Raw genomic sequence first — 22,727 nt, 5'->3', positions numbered from 1 at the left:
GAACCCTGCGCCAACCTGTGTGCGAGTCGATTACGACAACTCGCTTAGTGTTTAGGAAGCCCGGATGGTCCTATAGTAAATCCAAAGTCAGACGGTATTCGGATTACAGGTGAAGACCACACGCCGTAAATACTACACCTTTAGTAAGTTACGCGTCATCTCACTCCGCCACTATCGACAGTGCCTTGGTTTAATTTTTTTCCGTACTGGTAACACAAAATAATCTTATTGTCTGAATATCACCAGCTTCCCCTTATATTGTAGTAAATCTGTTTGAAGCACCTATTGTTCTATTCTTCTAAATCGCAATTAATCTCTCTGACTGACTTACGCAATTTGATATTAGATTGATTTTTCTCTGCCACACATTGGCAAATAGCTCCAGACATCCGTAAAACGTTGTACTCACTATCCAATCTCGACTCAGTTGCCCAAACTTACGTTATTGTTCTGTATTATTCGGCAAAATAAATCCCTAAGGAACACAATCGTGCCATTAGTTTGTTATTACTAATCGTGCAATCTCTTTTAAGCTCCCAACTTAAAAGTGTTGAAGAGCAATGCGCTTCTGGTTTAATTCTATCAGTTATCAGCTTCAGCCTAACATTAACTGTTCAACCACTTCGGCAGAAGAAGATGAGTAGTGATAGGACCAGCAAGTCAGAACACTAAAGGTCTATTGACCGATTCACTGTCCCTAAGTGATTCAAGAGAGTAACAGTATTGCTTTTAAGAGAAGTTGAAAGGGTACAGTACCGCCCGACATTGAAAATAGGTACAACATTCTTCGTTATTCTTGTCAGTACAACATATTTTTTCTAATAATAACTCAATTTCAATTAATACAGCGAAGCCAGATCCCAGTTTGGGAAAGAATGACAATCTATTTATTTAATTGATCACATGTGCACTCCCACAAAATAAATCCCTACATCCAGTTTGGTGAGATCTGTGAAATGAATGAATGTATGGTCGTCTGCTAACCGCAGATAGTGAATGTGAATATACGATCATCTTTGAGACGATCCTTTGGTCACCTTTGGTGGAACCAAAGAGATGAAACTTACCGGAGCTTTGAGCGCCTGAAATGTGGCTGACCAATAAGGTAGCATGGTCTTCCGCCACCTCGACAGAAGTGCGAGATGACCTGAAGAACGGCCATGTTTCAGCACTCTGCCGCTGGATCTAGTGTTGGTAGGACCTGTCTTAGGTGTGCTCCGTAAAGACAAAAGAGTGGGGACATGGTATGCATGTGAAATACTTAAGAGTAGTTTGGAATAATAATTTCTCTATTTCAGGAACTTTTGTGGGGAGAATTAAATGTCAGGCAGGTAATATTAAGGGGATCGTAGTAATCTTTGGAAGTGACCAACGGTCACAATGAAACCACGTGTAGCAATAAGTTGAAATACTTCCGAGTGCTTAAGTTAAGCTGAATTACTAGCGTGTGTACTATAGGTTGGAAACATTTAAGAAATGGCGTGTGTAGGACTTGAAATTAGAGACGTGTACTTCCACGTGGTGAGTACTGTGTAAGTCTCAATCTGTGTATGAGACAAAGGATAAAGAGAAGCCGGCCGGAGTGGCCGAGCGGTTAAAGGCGCTACAGTCTGGAACCGCACGACCGCTACGGTCGCAGGTTCGAATCCTGCCTCGGGCATGGATGTGTGTGATGTCTTTAGGTTAGTTAGGTTTAAGTAGTTCTAAGTTCTAGGGGACTTATGACCACAGCAGTTGACTCCCATAGTGCTCAGAGCCATTTGCACCATTTGATAAAGAGAAGTACTCGTCCGTGGTATCAGTTGAGGACTCGCGTGTGTGATGAATATGTTCTTAATATTACTTGGCGTGTTATGTTTCCGAGTGACGCTTGATTCAAACTATAATACTCAGAGAGAGAAGCAAGGTGAGTCAGCTGTCTATCCAGCAACGCCACTTGGCTTGCATTGCACAGGAAGACGTGCATATATCCTCCAGAGTTCATAGTAGGAAAGAAAAGTTACGAAGTGGGGCAGTGTCGTGTGAAACTGGGATAAATACTAGTTGAAGTGGGAAAGCTGAAAGTGATGTGATTATAACGTTGTGACTATTTCTTTGTATTGTATGTTGCCAGTGTGATGTATTTCATGAAATTTAAGTATGTGTGGTTGGCATGGGAGAGTAACAAGATAGGTTCAGAGGCAGTGGGTTATGCATGTTCCTTTTTGTACCGCTCGGTCTGGAGGAAAGTTTCGTGATGATGGTTGTGAGAGTCGAAGTGTGAGATATAGCAAAAGATCCACCATCCTATCCAGAAAGTGCACTGTAGTATTAGATAATTACGAGACCATAAGATAGGGAATCACCAATGTAAAGTTTCTCATGTGCAATTGTTGTAGAAAATGTAATTGTGTGTTTAGGTTATAGAATTTATCGGAATAAATAAGATAGTGAAAAGAAAAAGATTGATGGTCTTTTCCTTCGAATAGTATGTTGTCATGATACCCAGAATTTATAATGTGTGCGCCATGCATATTCAGTGCGATGGCCACGTGTTGTTCAAAGCCGTTGGGTAAGAAAGAAAATGTGGTATTGCCACTGCGTAGTGAACAGTCAAAGTTGTGTAAATTACTAACAGACAGATGTGCGTTATCCGTTGCGTAATATTCATACAGGAGAATAATTTGTAACTTAACTGTGAGTACTAGAGTTCATGTTACTCGATTAATAAGAATGAATCCACTCGCTTGGCAGACCACTCATCTTGCAGGCCTGACTGCTTGATGCCACAGTATGAGCAAGGCATATGGGTGCCTCTCAAAGTTTACCTCGCTTCTAATATGTTCGTTATTTGTACTAGAGTTTTTGAAGATGATATAGCACTTACAATCATCATCGTCTCTGATATTCAACAAATATTCTGTTTCCTCCATACGTTCGTTGGTGATATACACTATAATGGTGATGTATGCTGGACACTCAGTACTACAGTAATACGAGAGTTATCTTTAAGTAAAGCTTGTTTGTTAATATCTTCCGAAGTGTTACAAGACTGTAGAAAAGCATGAGCTCTCTTATTCCCACTGTAGCCGGCCGGTGTGGCCGAGCGGTTCTAGGCGCTTCAGTCTGGAACCGCGCGACCGCTACGGTCGCAGGTTCGAATCCTGCCTCGGGCAGGTTTAAGTAGTTCTAAGTTCTAGGGGACTGATGACTTCAGATGATAAGTCCCATAGTGCTCAGAGCCATTTGAACCATTTTTTGAACTAAACCCGCCCAGATATGTATACAAACATAAATGAGCAGCGCATATTAGACGGAGGGGGTCCGACAGCCGATCAGTTCCAGTCATTCCACCAGGAAGGAGGTACACAGCTCGTGTTGTCTGTTGTTCAACCATGCCTAGACGATCAATACCGCGGTTCGATCGCGTCCACATTGTTACTTTGTGCCAGGAAGAGCCCTCAACAAGGGAAGTGTCCAGGCGTCTCGGAGTGAACCAAAGCCATGTTGTTCGCATATGGAGGGGATTCAGAGAGACAGGAACTATCGATGACATGACTCGCTCAGGCTACCCAAGGGCTAATACTGCAGTGTATGACCGCTACCTACGGATTATGAATCAGAGCAGGTACCAACTCTGATATGATACCGCGTTCTTCTAACGACACCACAGAATGACTACAGACGATTGAGGCAACTTTCAAGGTTTAGAGGAGAATGAATTGAACTTTAATATCACTGTATATGAATCATAATCTTTGTTTGCTTCTCACGTAACGTTTGTATCACCTTACGTCCTCGTAGCAAGCTGCCGCTACATCCTAGAGTTACGCCATACAGTCAAGTTAGTCTTTTTTACCCAAGGCTGGCAGGTCGTTAATCAGCGGCGCGGATTCGATTCGGCTCTGACTCATTTCTCCGTCTCGTAAGCCAGCGCGTTATGTGCTAAGCTATCCGAGCAGTTCACACTGCCACGCTAGTAAGAAACGCATGTTATATGAACACGCGCCTATTTAGAGAGAAAATTCTATACTTACGCTCTGTGAGACTTTTGTGTAGGACATACAGGTATCCCATACACTGAAGAGACAAAAAAACTGGTACGACTACCTAATATCGTGTAGGTTCCCCGTGAACACGCAGAAATGCTGCAAAAAACCGTGGCATGGACTCGACAAATGTCTGAAATAGTGCTGGAGGAAACTGACACCATGAATCCTGCACGGCTATCCATAAATCCGTAAGAGTACGAGGTGGTGGAGATCTCTTCTGAACAGCACGTCGCCAGGCATCCCAGATATGCTCAATAATATTCATGTCCGGTTAGTGGCCAACAGAAGTGTTTAAACTCAGGTTCCTGGAGCCACTCTGTAGCAATTTTGGACGTGTGGGCTGTCGCATTGTCCTGCTGGAATTGCCCAAGTCCGTCGAATGCAGAATGGACATGAATGGATTCAGGTGATCAGACAGGATGCTTACGTAGGTGTCACCTGTCAGAGTCATATCTAGACGTATCAGGAGTCCCATATCACTCCAGTTTCACATGCTCAGCGCAATTACAGAGACTCCACCAACTGGACATGCAGGGTCCATTGATTCATGAGGTTGTCTCCATACCCGTACACGTCCATCCGCTCGATACAATTTGAAATGAGACTCGTCCGACCAGGCAACATTTTTCCCATCATCAAATGTTCAAATGCGTGTGAAATCTTATGGGACTTAAATGCTAAGGTCATCAGTCCCTAAGCTTACACATTACTTAACCTAAATTGTCCTAAGGACAAACACACACACCCATGCCCGAGGGAGGACTCGAACCTCCGCCGGGATCAGCCGCACAGTCCATGACTGCAGCGCCGGAGAGCGCTAATACCGCGCGGCCATTTCCCGTCATCAACAGTCCAGTGTCGGTGTTCACGGATCAGGCGAGTCGTAAAGCTTTTGTCGTGCAGTCATCAACGGTACACGAGTCGGCCTTCGGTTCCGAAACCCTACATCGACGATGTTCCGTTGATTGGTTCGCACGCTGAGACTTGTTGACGGCCCAGCATTGAATTCTGCGGCTATTTGCGGAAGGATTGTACTTGTGTCACGTTGAACGATTCTCTTCAGTTGTCGTTGGACCCGTTCTTGCAGGATCTTTTTCCGGCCGCAGAGATTTCATAGATTTGATGTTTTAGCGGTACACTCGTGAAATGGTCGTACGGGAAAATCTCCACTTCCTCGCTACCTCGTAAATGCTCCGTCCCATCGCTCGTGCGCCGACCATAACACCACGTTCCACCTCACATTCATTTTAATAAACTGCCATTGTCGCAGCAGTAAGCGATCTAATAACTGCACCAGACACTTGTTGTCTTACATGGGCGTTATAGACAGCAGCGCCGTATTCTGTCTGTTTACATTGTATTTGAATACGCATGCCTGTATCAGTTTCTTTGGCGCTTCAGTGTATAAAAGGACATGAATTCATACGCTGGAAACCAGAGGAACTGAAGATGGATGCCTGAAGTCATTACGCTTTATTTAAAATAAAGTCAGTTGCAACTGAATGTGGATTTGTTATGTTGTTGTGGTCTTCAATCCAGAGACTGTTTTGATGCAGCTCTCCATGCTACTCTATCCTGTGAAAGCTGCTTCATTTCCGAGTAACCACTGCAGCCTACATCCTGTTGAGTGTGCTTAGTGTATTCATGCCTTGGCCCCCCGCTACGATTTTTACGCTCCACGGTGCCATCCAATACTAAATTGATGATCACTTGATGCCTGAGAATGTGTCCTACCAACCGATCCCTTCTTCTAGTCAAATTGTGCCAAAAATTCCTCTTCTCCCCAATTCTATTAAGTACCTCTTCATTAGTTACGTGGTCTACGCATATGATCTTCAGCATTCTTCTACAGCATCACATTTCGAAAGCTTTTATTCTCTTCTTGTCTAAAGTTTTTATCTTCCATGTTTCACTTCCATACATGTCGACACTCCATACAAATACTTTCAGAAAAAACTTCCTGACGCTTAAATCTATGCTCGATGTTAACAAATTTCTCTTCTTCAGAAACGCATTCCTTGCCATTGCCAGTGTACATTTTATATCCTCTCTACTTCGACGGTCATCAGTTATTTTGCTTCCCAAATGCCAAAACACCTCTATTACTGTAAGTGTCTCATTTCCTAATCTAATTCCCTCAGCATCACCTGCTTTAATTCGACTACATTCCATTATCCTCGTTTTTGCTTTTGTTGATGTTCATCTTATATCCTCCTTTCAAGACACTGTCCTTTCCGTTCAACTGCCCTTCCAGGTCCTTTGCTGTCCCTGACACAATTACAACGTGGTCGGCAAACCTCAAAGTTTTTATTTCTTCTCCATGAATTTTAATTCTTACACCACATTTTTCTTTCTTTTTTTTCCTTTACTGCTTGCTCAATATACAGATTGTATAACATAGGTGATAGGCTACGTCCCTGTCTCACTCCCTTCTGAACCACCGCTTCCCTTTCATGCCCCTTGCCTCTTACAATTGCCATCTGGTTTCTGTACAAATTGTAAATAGCGTTTCTCTCCCTGTATTTGATCCTGCCACCTTCAGAATTTGAAAGAGAGTATTCCAGTCAACATTGTCAAACGCTTTCTCTAAGTCTACAGATGCTAGATTTGATATATACATTCATATTTGCGGGCATGTGATGTGGACGGGGAACAGGGTACCGTTGGTCTTGGTGTGGCGCTGTATGTCGGCTCCGCGACAGAGGCAGTTTTCTAACCGGCCGCTGGCCACGCGTTTCCCCTGTGATGAGGCGCAGATGTAGGCAAGTGGGGCCCGGCGGCGGGCGCTGCAGACGGACGGCCCACCAGTGCCAGGGGCGGCTCTTCGGGGCCGAGCGGGACACACAGCGGAGCTTTCCCTCACCACTCGCTGCCACCGAGGCTCAGCACAATTTGTCTCCGTCCAGGATGCTGATGGAACGATTCAACGGGTCTAAAGCCAGCATCGAAATGTAGAAAACGTAGTTATGTGCTAGAGCTTAGAGCTTGGAGCTTGGAGCTTGGAGCAGCTTAGGTAGAAAGTGACTGCTCATCTCTGCATCGGATTGAACAGATTTGTCTGCAAATACCTGGTACGTCTCATTACACAGAAAATATAGCTGAGAGATAGAAAACACATTGATGTGCTGGACTTAAAGGACGAAAGTGACTTTCACGTGATCTGTCAGTGCCAACTGACATAGCTAGATGGGACCTGGTCCATCGAAATAAGGAACTACTATAGAGCATACCGTGGTCAAAGTAGTGGAAATAGGTAGCCTCATACCACATAATGTCTCGTCACACCGTAACACCTGGAGCATCAAAACGATTATGTTCGAAAATGTTACTGGGTGCATCACGTGTTCTCATCTCCCGCCGTACGAGGATATGTCCAGAATCACTACTCAGCCAGATTCTGTTCTCATCCAAGAATAGCCCGCGATCCAGTTCCTCGTTGGTCCAGTTCCTATGCTCTTGGTTCAAAATGGTTGAAATGGCTCTTAGTACTATAGGACTTAACGTCTGACGTCATCAGTTCCCTACACTTAGAACTACTTAAACCTAACTAAGGATCGCACACATCCATGCCCCAGGCAGGATTCGAACCTGCGACCGTAGCGTGGTTGCGGACTGAAGCGCCTAGAACGGCTCATCCACAGCGGCCGGCTATGCTCTTGGCACCATCGCAAACTGTTACGTTCTTTTGCGGGTGTCAATAGAACACAACGAACGTGCTGGTCGTCGGCCAAAGAGACTACTCGCCCCCTCCCACTTGTAGTGGCCGTGCCGCCGTGGAGCGTGAGATTGTGTCTCGCAGTCGTATTAAATGTGTTACCAATGGCACCCGCTGTTTCGCATGGATTCCTTCTCTCCTGTTGCACAGTGTAGCCGTCATCTCCCGCTGCAGTTGATCGTGGTGGACCAGTTCCTTTCCTTCGGGCAGCAACGCCTGTGGTTGGGAACGCTCCCCATGCGCGTGAAACGTTTCAGTATTATTCTTCCCTGTTTCTACTGATCCACATGTAGCCTCCGAGCCATGTTCTGAGGAAGAACACGACCACAGTAACTGCTCGCTCATTGACACACACTGTCCGTTTGTTTAACTGCCTCGTGTTGCGGGTGAGCCCCGTTTCGCAATATAGCCGTGATGACTTCACGCCAAGTGGCATCCAACTTCCTGTTCACGATTGGAAGATCTCTGACAACATGCACCCGCACTTTCATTCGTTCTGACCGAGTACTTCATATGTTACGTTATTTTATCTAGCTCGACTACCAAGTTTTGTAGAGCAGTACAATATGCAATTCTTGTATTTTTTGGGCTATTCTGTGTTATGGTGTTTTTTGGGCTCGGATAAATAAAAAAATAAAATGAATAAATAGAATCCAGTCTTTAGAACTAATGATAACGATCGCCACTTTTCTATCGCTATTTGCATAGAGGTTCCGCTTCAGAGTGACAAGACTGCATGATCCAGAACAAACTCCACAAATCAGAATTCGAAGCTGCATCGTATGGTTACTGAAAATAGCTCGGTATAACTGAATGCATATGCCATTAAAGCACAGGTTTTCATTTCTGTTAACTATATCAGTGACCGCTTCTCACTTCGGGACTCAAGTCTAACTTCTTTTAGCACTTTTTCAAAAATGTTCTGTCTGTCAGAAACAACAATCCTTTCCTCAGAATGCCGTAAAAATAGCGCACTATTGCGATGTAAGAAGACATGTCCCTTCATACCTCACGTCCTCTCATCAGAGCAAAATTTTTCACAAACTTGTCTACAGTTCTTCCTGATCTACTGACCTGTCAACGGAAACACTCCACATTATGTTTGGTAACAAACACCATCACTCTCTTTTCTTGTTATTTACTTTATCACAATTTTCATATTCAAGTGCTATCAACTCGGCTTGGGTGTTAGTGAAGTTATTAATTTTTGGTGTGACTGGTATTTGTCTTTATTAAAATAACACTGTTTTTAATACTACCATAAATATAATTGTAATATGAAGTTTACGTTGATCACACGTGAGTATCGAATAAGCTTTAAATGCTACAGTGTGATCCGAAGGTGTGAAATCACCGTTATAAACTATAAACAGATAGAAAAACAGGAACGTAAATTTAAGTAGAATGACTTCATTCATGATAATCGATGTCTTTATATAACCTGCAACTGTCATTCACGTATTCAATAAGGAAAAACTGCATTAGTTACGTATTTTTTCACGCTTAGTACAACGCGTTTCGAGAATTTATTCACATTTTCAAGTGCATTTGCTTACATAAATATTTTTTGTGATGTTATGCGTGTGTGATTTTCTATCTTACTTCCACTCTCTGCCTCTTGTCTTTTGGAGGTTATCAAGTATTGTGCCCCCTGCATTACACAGAATATCTCACACAAGGAAATTATCACTGATTCCGTTTTTGTAACCAAAATATTACAGAGATGAGCTCTGCAACATGTTTTGATTAGAAAAACAAACAGTGTCGGTGATGATTAGTGTATTTCGACAGTCTATATAACACTTTACAACGTGTAAGAGAGCAAGAGAAGCAGAAAATCACACATGCAAATGTCACAAAAAATATTTATGTAAATAAATAAACTCAAAAATGAAAACAAATTCTCGCATTGCATCGTGCTAAACATGAACAAATATGTAACTGGCATCGTTTTTCAGTATTTAAATCACAAGTAATATCAGATGGAAGAGGGGGGGGGGGGCAAAACCTGTGAGGCAATATTCCCAACATGCTAGTCATAATGAAAGCCGACGGTTTGGATGCAATTCGTAATTTTCGTATGGAAAAGTGTCATGTATCGTATTAAACAGACAGAAAACTGCACTAGAAAACAATGATATCTTTCATTTGGCCATAAGTTTGTTCAGTGTCGAGTTTGTGCAGGACAAGGCAAATGCTGGTAATACCACATAAAACCTTACAGGATGTGGTCAAAGTGTTGTCCAGCACTTTATAAGCTTATTGTTATCCGCTCTACCCAGTCCTCGTAGACTTGAACCAGCTACAACAGGATCGGTTCACGGTTCTGTATCAATTCACTTACATTTGTTTCATACATAAAAGCGGGGAGTTGAGCTTTCGGGTGGTGGCTGAAATGTTCTCACGTAAGCAGCTTCCCAGAGGTTCCGCGTTTACTGTCGAGATGCAGCACAAAAGCTTCTCACAAGTCCTGGGTGCCAGTCTGGACAGGTTCCATTCCCGGGGGCTTCTCGCCATACTGTGAAGTAGCGGTAAACCGTTAGGTGCGGCGGCAGGGGCGCTAAGCTCCCTAGCGCCCACTTGATATGTGACAAGAATTTATTCAGCAAAAAGAATCCCGCCTTTTCGTTACATTGAAACGCGAGAAATTTCGGTCCGTCCCATCCTGCGTTGTCTCCTCTACTGGACAGTGTGTACGCAACGTCCACCAATAGTAGATAATAAATTATTTGTGTGTATTCGTTCGCAGTATCACGGAAATTTCTGCTAGGTTCCCCTCTGTTTCTCACAAAGGCTGCAAGCGTGCTGTTGCAGCTCCAACAGAGTTTGGTCTGAGAACAAAGAACTTCGCATTCTTATCATTCGCTTTCTGCTACCCATGTTGATTGTGCAGTTTTGAAGATGCAAGTGTCGCTATATATATATCATGAGGTGTTGGTTTCATATTTCACAGACCGTACTCTGAGCAGCTTGCATTTAACTGGTTCTTTGTGCATTTTGGTTACGGAGTTCACTGGTTTGTTTCTCTCGTTTATTTGAAAATGAGAGTTGCGCCGATGAGAAAACCTGGTTTTGTTCGTCGTTCAGTCATTCTAAAGCTGTCAAAGTCCCATATAATTAGCTTCAGTATTTTCAAAAATGGATTAAATGCAGTCCTGACCGCAATAAAATATTTATGTCAATGGTAACCAGTTTTTGACAGAAAAATTTGACGATCTTCATACCATTTACACCATGGTGACACGCGTTGGCGGTGAACGGAGCAGGTGTTATGAATCCACGAACGTCAACGTCAACATTCGTGGAGCCACGACATCTGCTACGTTCACCGCCATCATGATATAAATGATCTGAAGATGTCACACTCTGATCGAAACTTGTTACGATTGCAAATAAACATTTTATTGCGGTCCAGACAGTCTTCAGTCCATTGTTAAAGTATTTTAGGTATTCCGCTGATTTTCTCCACGAGAAATGTTCTTGAAAATTATTCATTATCTTGATTTTCAAGAATCACATTACAAGATTCCATGTTGCTTTGTTTTCTAAATTTTGAATAAATGTTTGGTAATTGTAATACCGATTTCCATTTATGAAACCTACTTTCCGTAACTTCTCTCACAATTACGCGACACTTGTTTAACAAATATAATAGTGTGATGACAAGCGTGTGTGTAGCCCTCAGATGGTCTTATTTCAGAGCTCAAACTTGTTGCTAATGGAGATTAGTTTCACAACATAGTATGTACGGTATGAGAGAAGAAGCATCAACAATCCGGTTCATGATCCCTTTTGATCATCACCTCCATATATCCACACAGATAGAAATCTAATGGGATTAAATCCGAAGAAAGTGGTTACCCTCAATCGGAGCTCTATGCCCTATCCATCTCCGGTGAAATGAATATCCACATATGCCTTCACAGAGAGCCCTTATTGAGATGGATAATATAGGAAGTGCAACAGTGTACTGTGATTGGCAAAGTTTGACAAATTCTACAGACAAGAAGAGGTAGTTTAGTAATGTACATAAACATTCAGTAGTGTGAAAGTCGTAAACAGCTTTTGAAAAACCATATTTAACACAATTTATATAAGTATCATGATTTGTGAAAAATGTTGTAGCTTCAAAAAACAGTAATTTAGTTACTAAAGGGACTGAGCTACGTTAGGTGATTCCAAATGCCTGCTGCAGTTGTCCAGGGCTTGTAGTAGGAACCGAGTAGGCCTAAGTCACGTTTTGATTGTGAACCTCGTCAGCCTGCAGATGTTCCATTTCCCTTCTGCATGAGACCGAGCAGGTGGATCAGTGGCTAGCACACTGGACTCGCATTATTAAGGATGACGGTTCCGGCCATCCTGATTTAGGTTTTCCGTGATTTCCCTAAATCGCTTCAGGAAAATGCCGGGATGGTTCCTTCGAAGGGGCACGGCCGACTTTCCTCCCCATCCTTCCCTAATGCGATGAGACCGATGACCTCGCAGTTTGGTCTCCTCTCCCAAATCAACCCAACCCTGCTATATGTAAAGCAGACACACATCCATCATCTGTGCTACAGTCAATGTGCCATAACAGTTGTGTGTTTGCTAATGATACAGCTCTATAGTTCATAACCACACGTGATCTATGTTGCCCAAGATCTGCTTGGTCGTACGTTTGCTGAGACACACTAGCTGTTTCGCCTCCTGATTGTCGGATTTAATTTCGTTTCAATTTTCCCTGTATAATTTACGATATCCTAACGCAGTAAGAAGAGGTCCTGTACGCGAGGATTCTAACTGCAACAACTGTGATCTGCTTCAACAGAATTAGGAAATTTAAATGTGTGTTGTAATTTCATTTTACTTGTTGTAAGCAAACGGTACGCATACTCGCAGAGTCACACAGAGTGCCCAGAAACAGTGTGGAAACCTTGTAAGGGTGTTGCGAGGTACGTTGTGCTGAGAAATAATAGTTAAGAAAAAAATTCGATACGTTGTGCGATCCGAGTTAAAAAGGTAAAAGCGCAAAGTTTAAAGGGCAAAAGAACGGACGCGGATAATTACAGACTATATCTTTAACAACGGTTCACATCAGAATCCTTGAACATACTCTCAGTTCGAATATAATAAATTTTCTTAAGAGGCAAAAGCTTCAGTCCACTAATCATCACGGTTTCAGAAAGCATCACTCCTGCGAAACTCAGCTTGTCCTTTTCCCACATGATATCCCGCGAATTATGAATGAAGGGCCACAGGAAGACGTCATATTCCTATATTTCCATAAAGCTTTCGACGCGGTGGCACACTCCCGACTGTTAAGCATGCGGAATAGATTCCCAGGTATGTGAGTGGCTCAAAGACTTTTTAAGTAACTGAACCCAACGCATTGTCCTCGGCGGCGGGTGTTCATCAGAGACAAGGATGAGCTGCCGAGAATTCTTCCGGGTTGTATGGCCGTGGTCCATGGAACTCTTCTATCCCTGAAGTTTCGTCCAAAGCTACGTTGAACATCTTCGGAGGCTTAAGGACAACGACAGGAGACAGCGATGGAAGAACACGGTTTCTCTATCCTTCATCAAAAAAGTAACGGATCAAATCGGCAAGATTTTAAGGAAACACAACGTCCGATCGATTTTCAGACCAACTAAGAAAATAGGCCAAGCACTTCGTTCCATTAAGGATAAACGTCCCCATCTGTTGTAAGTGGTGTATATAAGATTCCGTGCACATGTGGTAGGGTCTACATTGGGACTACTAAGAGAAGTGTGAATGCACGGTTGAAGGAACATAAAAGTCTTTGCTGAGTAGGGAAAACAGACAAGTCAGCCGTGGCGGAACATGCTCTTCAGTCGTGTGATCACGTAGTGAAATTTTCGGAAACTGAATTTTATGTACTATGACGAACTGTTATCCACCGCTGTATAGAGAAGCCATCGAAATATATAAACATGGAGATAATTTTAACAGAAAAGAAGAAGCTATGAAACTCAGCAATATATGGACAGTGGCACTACAGATTCGTGGAAAGGTTTTTAACTTTGACGTATGATCGATAGTTATATTTGATCCTTGATAAGGTTTATCTCTACTATCACGTGAAATCCAGACCACGCCCACTTTCCACGGTATTTAGGCCGTTCTTCGACCACAGACTCGTCAGTCGGTAAGACTCAGCACAACCAGGACCACCTCTTTTTCCTCTCTCTATTTGCGAATGGAACAAGAAAGGAAATAACTGGAAATTGTACATGGTATGGCAGCTTGCGAAGTATGTATGTAGGAGTAGATGAAGAATTAGCACTGAAATTAGCCAATCAGGGCGTCGCCCGCTGATTCAAATGGCCCGCCAGATACAATTACTGTCAAGGATAGAAAAGTTCCATGGACCACGGCCATACAACCCGGAAAAATTCTCGGCAGCTGAAACATCGGGTCGTGAAAGCCTTCATTGTATGAGAGACAAGGATATCGTCAGCTGTGACCCAGTGAACTGTGATAGGACCACTGTTATTTTCTATACACATAAATGACCTGGTGGATAGGGTAAGCAGTTAGCTCTGTTGTAGAAAAAGTAAACGCAGATGAAAAACAAACCCATAAAGTTCGAATACAGCAGTGGTAGTGTGTTACTTGACGCAATCACGTCGATTAGATATCTAACCGTACATCTGTATCTAACCGAACATATAGAATGGTATGAGCACGTTAGGATTGTGCTAGGAAAGGCGAATAGTCAACTTCGGTTTATTGGGAGAATTTTGGGAAAGTCTGGTTCATCTGTAAATGAGACAGCACGTAGAACAGTAGTGTGACCCATTGTTTCGTACTGTTCGCGTCTTGTTAATCAGCACTAGATCGAATTAAAGGAAGATGTCGAAGCAATTCAGAGGCGGGCTGCTAGATTTGATACTGTTGGGTCCGAACAACACACAAATATTAAGAAGACGCTTTGCGAACTAAAATGGGGATCACTGGAGGGAAGGTGACGTTCTTTTCCGAGGAATACTGATGAGAAAATTTAGAGAAGCCGACTGCAGAACGATTCTACTGGTGCCATCGTAGATTTCGCATAAGGACTACGGAGATAAGAGAAACTAGGGCTCATACGGAGCGTCATAGACTGTCGCTTTTTCCTCCCTCTATTTGCGAATGGAACAGGAAAGGAAATAACTGGAAATGTTACAGTGGATGGTAGCTTGCGGAGTATGTATGTAGATGTAGATGTAGAGTTAGCACAGAAATCAGCCAATCAGGGCGTTGCGCGCTGTTCTCATAGCGTAGATGATAGCGCAGGAGACTGCTCAACCTTTGACTGAGGTTCGAACGTGTTCAATTTTTGTATCGCACTCTTATTCGATTTTAGGAAAGCAAACGAAGAACACGTTTCACGGTATCGTCTCAGTTCGTATCCCGTCGTTAAATCCTTCGTTCCACTTATTGTCTAACACTACTGTTTTCTGGACCTGGACTTCCCTTTGGAACTCTCGTTTGATTTTGTGTTGTGAAAGACGAGTCACCGATACTGATTTAGGGCTCGCATCTGTTTCAGTGGTAGCTTGCGCTCTCTACAGGTTTTCGGCCATTCACATACAAGAGGAGGCCACGACTTTGGGATCACGGATTTACTTCAAACTTTGTACACGTTTAGTGGGCCATTAAAACAACATACTGTGAAAGCAGTAAGATGCACTACTCTGGAAATCCCGTGGAAATTGCATGAGAACTTATACGTGTCTGTTATGAGCCTTATGAATGTGCGTGTAGGTACCACACGTTCGTGTTTATGGTGGTTGACTGGTTAGCGTTCGGGCTTCCTAAAACGAATGCATATGAGGAGTCGATTCGACTCCCGGTCAAGCTTAATTTCTGTAGTGCGAGTATAAATTTTGTGATATCTGAAAAATTTACACCTACACTCTTCGTTCTCGCTACATTAGCAACGTTTCACCGCTACGCAGGTTCGCCAAATGGGGGCCTGCCTCTGTGACTCAAGCTCGAAGTGTCGATGTGCAAAGAAGTTCCGGGATTCCGTACCAGACTGCATGTATAAGGGTTTTATCAATCACGACAGGCGTACATTTGCAGGAAAACTCTGTGTGTTTCTTCTTTTACTTGTCAGCGGTTACAAAGATGTTTCTTCTGATAATAAAATTTAAATAAAAATAATTAGTAAAATAATGTGGAATTCACTGAAACTTCATGCAAATACACGTGGTTTTTTGATTGTATTACCTCTCAAATGTCATATAAATTAAATAATGCGACTAGGAATGAAAAAGATATAGATTAAAAACCAAGTTTGAGTGGGAGTTGCAGCCTCGTCTTACACAGTCACGTTCCTCTTACGGAACGCAAGCTCTAACCACTTTCTCTCTCTCTTTTTTATTTTTCTTTTTTTATGTGTACATTAAGCCAAAACGCTGCTTTGTGTAGCAGTTGTTTGACTTTATTTTCATTGGCTTTATAGGCATTTCGGCTCAAAGGCCATTTTCAAGCACTCTGCAAAATATAGTACGGTATTTCGATCATATATCTGTGAGTTTTGGTAATAAATAATTATTTTGTGCATTTGGCGTAAGACTTACTTCCATATTACGTCATTGACGCTCTTGCTGTCAGATACCTTACTTGGTGCGTTTTTAAGCAAAGCACAGGCGAAATTACAAATTACTCGCTAAGTAATGTCTCAGCAGTGGAATTTTTCTTTGTTGGCCAGTGTCGTTAAGATCTTGTTAACATTTTGTAAGTTTGACAGCTTGTCAGCGATGTTACATGATTACAGACTTGTTTTTATAAATCTATGGAGTTGTGCGATAGTAAAATCTTTGCGGCAGAATATTTATGTTCGTTTTATGAAATTATCCGTGGTCAATAATTTCAATAAAGTTATCAAAATAGTTATTATGTTTTAAATCGGTTTGTTCGTTTAAAATTTGTTCTGGATATTTGCGGGTGTGTATATAGATTTCTATCTCATCCAGAAAGTTCAATATTGGGCCTCTTGGTACTATGTGGAGAATTCGCATCGAATTTTATTTTATTTTTTAAGGAACCATCCCGGCGACTAAAGGGAGGTGTGGGGTCAGAGTAGGCAGGGGTCGCAACCCGAGGCCTGGCCAACATGTCCCATTACGGTCCTCCATGAATGCGTAGAGAACGGGGAGTAGAGGTACAATGAGCATCGTTTATTTATGTATTTTTCTTTTTGTTCTTTGTTTTATTTTTATTTATTTATTTTTGTCAATAATACCACCGAGAATACCAGGAAACCGGCGTCACGCAAGGAGGAGGGCGCAGTAAGACGTCAGACAAAATAAGACTATCAACGTATAGTTATTCCGAGAAGAACATTCCAATTATCAGTGAATGTATCGGTTGTAACTGTGGAAGAGGCGGGGATCAACTCTTCTCGACAGGAACGCCCCAGCTCTGGGGTTGGTTAAGGAAGACACTGCAGAGGAAATTGGAGAAAAATTGCCTGTATTTTGGATTGCACACAGCTGCACAATGGCGTTCATTACGGAACTGCTGAATGTCAAGGATACTTTTCTCACCATTAACCACTTGACCACCAAGAACGTTTAACGTAAGGGCCCATATGCACGAATATATAAGATACATAATAGACTCTTAAAACTTTTCTTGTGATTTTCTCAGGACTGCCAGAGTAGTGCACCTTATCGCTTTCACATTATGTTGTTTTAACGGCCTGCTAAAGGTGTACAACGTCTGAAGTAAATCTGTGGGCCCTTGTTAGCGTCGACCTTTTTTTTCCTTATGCCACGTGTCTCGTGACCGCTAGTGTCAGGCTCTCACACTACAACAAGAATTTCAAGCCATCCTTTATACTGATTTTTCTCATGGTTTTGTTAGAACGCCAATTGTACAAGGTGTTTCTAAATGAATATCGGGGTTTTAACGCTTTATAATATTTATTATATTAAACTTACAGTTATAAATGATATGTCAAATGAAAGAGCAAAAACATGGTTCAAATGGCTCTGAGCACTATGGGACTCAACATCTGAGGTCATCAGTCCCCTAGAACTTAGAACTAATTAAACCTAACTAACCTAAGGACATCACACACATCCATGCCCGAGGCAGGATTCGAACCTGCGACCGTAGCAGTCACGCGGTTCCGGACTGACGTGCCTAGAACCGCACGGCCACCGCGGCCGGCATGAAAGAGCAACTGAAACGTCCCCTTAGAAGAATTGTACACGACTGTGCTTTAACTGACACACAATATTTTTTAGCGCAACGCAATCTGACTATCAAAAATCCCTACAAAAGAATGGCCCTGACTAACATTAACCTATACGTTTCACAAATCACTTACCTCACCAAAAATCTTCGTTACTCGAACTACTGCAATACAGCGAGCGCCACTACTGCCAGCTAAATAAAAGATTCTAACTACGAAAGGCACTAACTACTGATAAGCATAGTTAGCAAATGAAAGATTTTAATAGAGAACAAAGACTGTATTTACCTTAATAGTGTTGAAAAATCATAATATACATAACAGATCATGACATCCAGTCTTTGAAATTTCCAAACTCCGTCATCTCTCTCCCCACATCCACCACTGCTGGCGGCTCACCTCCAACTGCGCAACGCTACGCGCTGTTCACATCCAGCTGCTGCTACCAAACACTACAATGGCAGACAACGATGCAAACTAGCCACAGACTGCACACAGCACAGCCAGTGAGTTTCATACAGAGCGCTACGTAACGTTGCCACTAAGAAAACATAAACAGCCTACTTACATAGCCCCCACGCTCCCCACAAAAAATTTTACAAATTGTTTTGGGCACTGGGCAATACATATTTGTTAAAATTTTTCATAATCGTAATTACAATAACAAAGAAATCAAATGCACACACTTATTGATACAATGTTGGTCAAAAGCTAAAATTTTCTCACAGTCCATAAAGATAGTCCTGATCATTCATCAAAATAGTAATTACAGTTTTTTTATTAACAATGCATTGGTGTCTGAAACATGTTCCTCAGTGCTTTTCGGCAGTGAATTTGCACCGGCAACATTCACATTTTGACAAACGGAAAATGTGTCTTGACTCATTTGAGAAAACGGTGAGAACCCAAAACCTGAGTCTACAGTATTTGCAATATTGTGTTCTGTCATTCCCGATTCCTGAGGCGAGCTGTTGCCGACCGATCGATCGATAATGCTTCCCTGTTCACTACCTGTTTCACTGTCTACACCATTATTTGCCGCCCGCTCCATTTCCCTATGCACAGTTACCAAATTACTATTTTGAACATTAGTAAATTCATTACTCGGCGGCGCTGATAAGCTACGCTCGTCGTCACTATTATTTCTCAGTTTACTTTGGAGCCTAGTGTTACGTTTTTCACACGCCATTATTATCACAATATTTCACACGATAACACAGAAAAGCACAATTTGAAGAGCAAAATAAGATAACACATTAACATAGAAATGGAAATAATGTCTACTTAAATACTTGGTGCAAATCTACATGCATGTCACAACTGTTTTACTGTACAACAATGAAAGACTGCAACTACAAAGGAGATTCTCTCTACAATTACGCGCTAGCAATAAACTAAATCTACGCTAATTTCACAAACTACAAGGAAAAAATCAGAAGATTCCAGTGAGGTATCCTAGGCTAAGGGTCGACATATGAAACGTCCCCTTAGAAAAATTATACATGACTGTGCTTAAACTGACACACAATATGTTTTAGCGCAACGCAATCTGACTATCAAAAATCCCTACAAAAGAATGGCCCTGACTAACATTAACCTATACGTTTCACAAATCACTTACCTCACCAAAAATCTTCGTTACTCGAACTACTGCAATACAGCGAGCGCCACTACTGCCAGCTAAATAAAAGATTCTAACTACGAAAGGCACTAACTACTGATAAGCATAGTTAGCAAATGAAAGATTTTAATAGAGAACAAAGACTGTATTTACCTTAATAGTGTTGAAAAATCATAATATACATAACAGATCATGACATCCAGTCTTTGAAATTTCCAAACTCCGTCATCTCTCTCCCCACATCCACCACTGCTGGCGGCTCACCTCCAACTGCGCAACGCTACGCGCTGTTCACATCCAGCTGCTGCTACCAAACACTACAATGGCAGACAACGATGCAAACTAGCCACAGACTGCACACAGCACAGCCAGTGAGTTTCATACAGAGCGCTACGTAACGTTGCCACTAAGAAAACATAAACAGCCTACTTACATAGCCCCCACGCTCCCCACAAAAAATTTTATAAATTGTTTTGGGCACTGGGCAATACATATTTGTTAAAATTTTTCATAATCGTAATTACAATAACAAAGAAATCAAATGCACACACTTATTGATACAATGTTGGTCAAAAGCTAAAATTTTCTCACAGTCCATAAAGATAGTCCTGATCATTCATCAAAATAGTAATTACAGTTTTTTTTATTAACAATGCATTGGTGTCTGAAACATGTTCCTCAGTGCTTTTCGGCAGTGAATTTGCACCGGCAACATTCACATTTTGACAAACGGAAAATGTGTCTTGACTCATTTGAGAAAACGGTGAGAACCCAAAACCTGAGTCTACAGTATTTGCAATATTGTGTTCTGTCATTCCCGATTCCTGAGGCGAGCTGTTGCCGACCGATCGATCGATAATGCTTCCCTGTTCACTACCTGTTTCACTGTCTACACCATTATTTGCCGCCCGCTCCATTTCCCTATGCACAGTTACCAAATTACTATTTTGAACATTAGTAAATTCATTACTCGGCGGCGCTGATAAGCTACGCTCGTCGTCACTATTATTTCTCAGTTTACTTTGGAGCCTAGTGTTACGTTTTTCACACGCCATTATTATCACAATATTTCACACGATAACACAGAAAAGCACAATTTGAAGAGCAAAATAAGATAACACATTAACATAGAAATGGAAATAATGTCTACTTAAATACTTGGTGCAAATCTACATGCATGTCACAACTGTTTTACTGTACAACAATGAAAGACTGCAACTACAAAGGAGATTCTCTCTACAATTACGCGCTAGCAATAAACTAAATCTACGCTAATTTCACAAACTACAAGGAAAAAATCAGAAGATTCCAGTGAGGTATCCTAGGCTAAGGGTCGACATATGAAACGTCCCCTTAGAAAAATTATACATGACTGTGCTTAAACTGACACACAATATGTTTTAGCGCAACGCAATCTGACTATCAAAAATCCCTACAAAAGAATGGCCCTGACTAACATTAACCTATACGTTTCACAAATCACTTACCTCACCAAAAATCTTCGTTACTCGAACTACTGCAATACAGCGAGCGCCACTACTGCCAGCTAAATAAAAGATTCAAACTACGAAAGGCACTAACTACTGATAGGCATAGTTAGCAAATGAAAGATTTTAATAGAGAACAAAGACTGTATTTACCTTAATAGTGTTGAAAAATCATAATATACATAACAGATCATGACATCCAGTCTTAGAAATTTCCAAACTCCGCCATCTCTCTCCCCACATCCACCACTGCTGGCGGCTCACCTCCAACTGCGCAACGCTACGTGCTGTTCACAGCCAGCTGCCGCTACCAAACACTACAATGGCAGACAACAATGCAAACTAGCCACAGACTGCACACGGCACAGCCAGTGATTTTCATACAGAGCGCTACGTAACGTTGCCACCAAGAAAACATAAACAGCCTACTTACATACTCAAACAGTTTTACCAAGAACCTTATAAATGTTCAATGTGAGCACCATGTATCATATGGCACACATCAAGTCTATAGCCGAGTTTTTCCCAAATGTTGATAAGTGTGTCTTCAGTGATTGTAGCAATAGCTGCTTCAATCCAGTTTCTTAATTCAGGAAGGTCTGCTGGTAGCGGAGGCACGTACACACGATCCCTGATGAAGCCCCAAAGGAAAAAATCGCATGGCGTTAGGTCGGGTGAACGTGGAGGCCATGCAAAGCAAGCCCTGTCACTGGGCCCCTTGTGGCCTAACCAGCACTTGGGTGCAGTGAAGTCCAATCGTGTACTTCGCTATGCCAGTGAGGTGGCCCGCCATATTGCTGGAAAATGAAGTTCTCTGGCTCCACTTCTTCCAACTGAGGGAAGAGCCATTGCTCTGATGTATCAAGGTAATAAGTGCCAGTTACAGTAGGTTCACCAAAAAAGAAAGGCCTATAAACTGTCCGCTGGGATACAGCACAGAAAACAGTCACTGTAGGAGAATCTCGTTGCATTTGTATCACCTCGTGAGGCTCACAACCGAACTTCAGCCAGAACGCACGTTGCACACTAACTACAAATTCGGTCTTTGCAAACTTCAAAACACAAAACGCTTTCTGTTTGCTAGTCGCCATCTTCGCTACTACCGCTGTCTAGCGGATTGCGGCGGTAACATTGCGCGCTGCGCATGCGCACTGGTGCCAAACACAACTGTTTGAGTTGCTCTTTCATTTGACATATGATTTGTAAATGTAATTTTAGTTTAATAATTATTATAAAGCCTAAAAACCCCGATATTAATTTACAAACACTCTGTATTTTACGTTTTTGTTGTATATCCTAATGGCCGTGACTAGCAAAACAACAAATAGTCTAATCTCTGTGCTGAACTCTGGCTGAAATTGTTCGCCCACTATGACGAACTGACGAAAACCGCGGAGCGAATTCGTCATCTGGCAAAGTGCGCGCTCTTCTTTACTGCCATCAGTGACTACGGATGCTGCAGCACCTAATCTTGCAGTTATGAAACAAAATACAGTTCTGTAGCACAGACAGTGTAATGCGTAAAAGAGGGAAGCCTCGTGACCTTTAAAGGTCGTCATAATACGCAACCCACGCCGCACCTGCTGCAACCAGCTGCAAATCATTTAAATTGGCGGCACTTAACGTGACGGGGAGGGGGAGAGGCGGTGTGAATGAACTGCAGTAACAACAGAAGAGGGGGTAA

Source organism: Schistocerca cancellata, chromosome 1 (genome assembly GCF_023864275.1).
Source record: "Schistocerca cancellata isolate TAMUIC-IGC-003103 chromosome 1, iqSchCanc2.1, whole genome shotgun sequence".
NCBI classification, from domain to species: domain Eukaryota; kingdom Metazoa; phylum Arthropoda; class Insecta; order Orthoptera; family Acrididae; genus Schistocerca; species Schistocerca cancellata.
Note: the sequence above shows the minus strand (reverse complement) of the source record.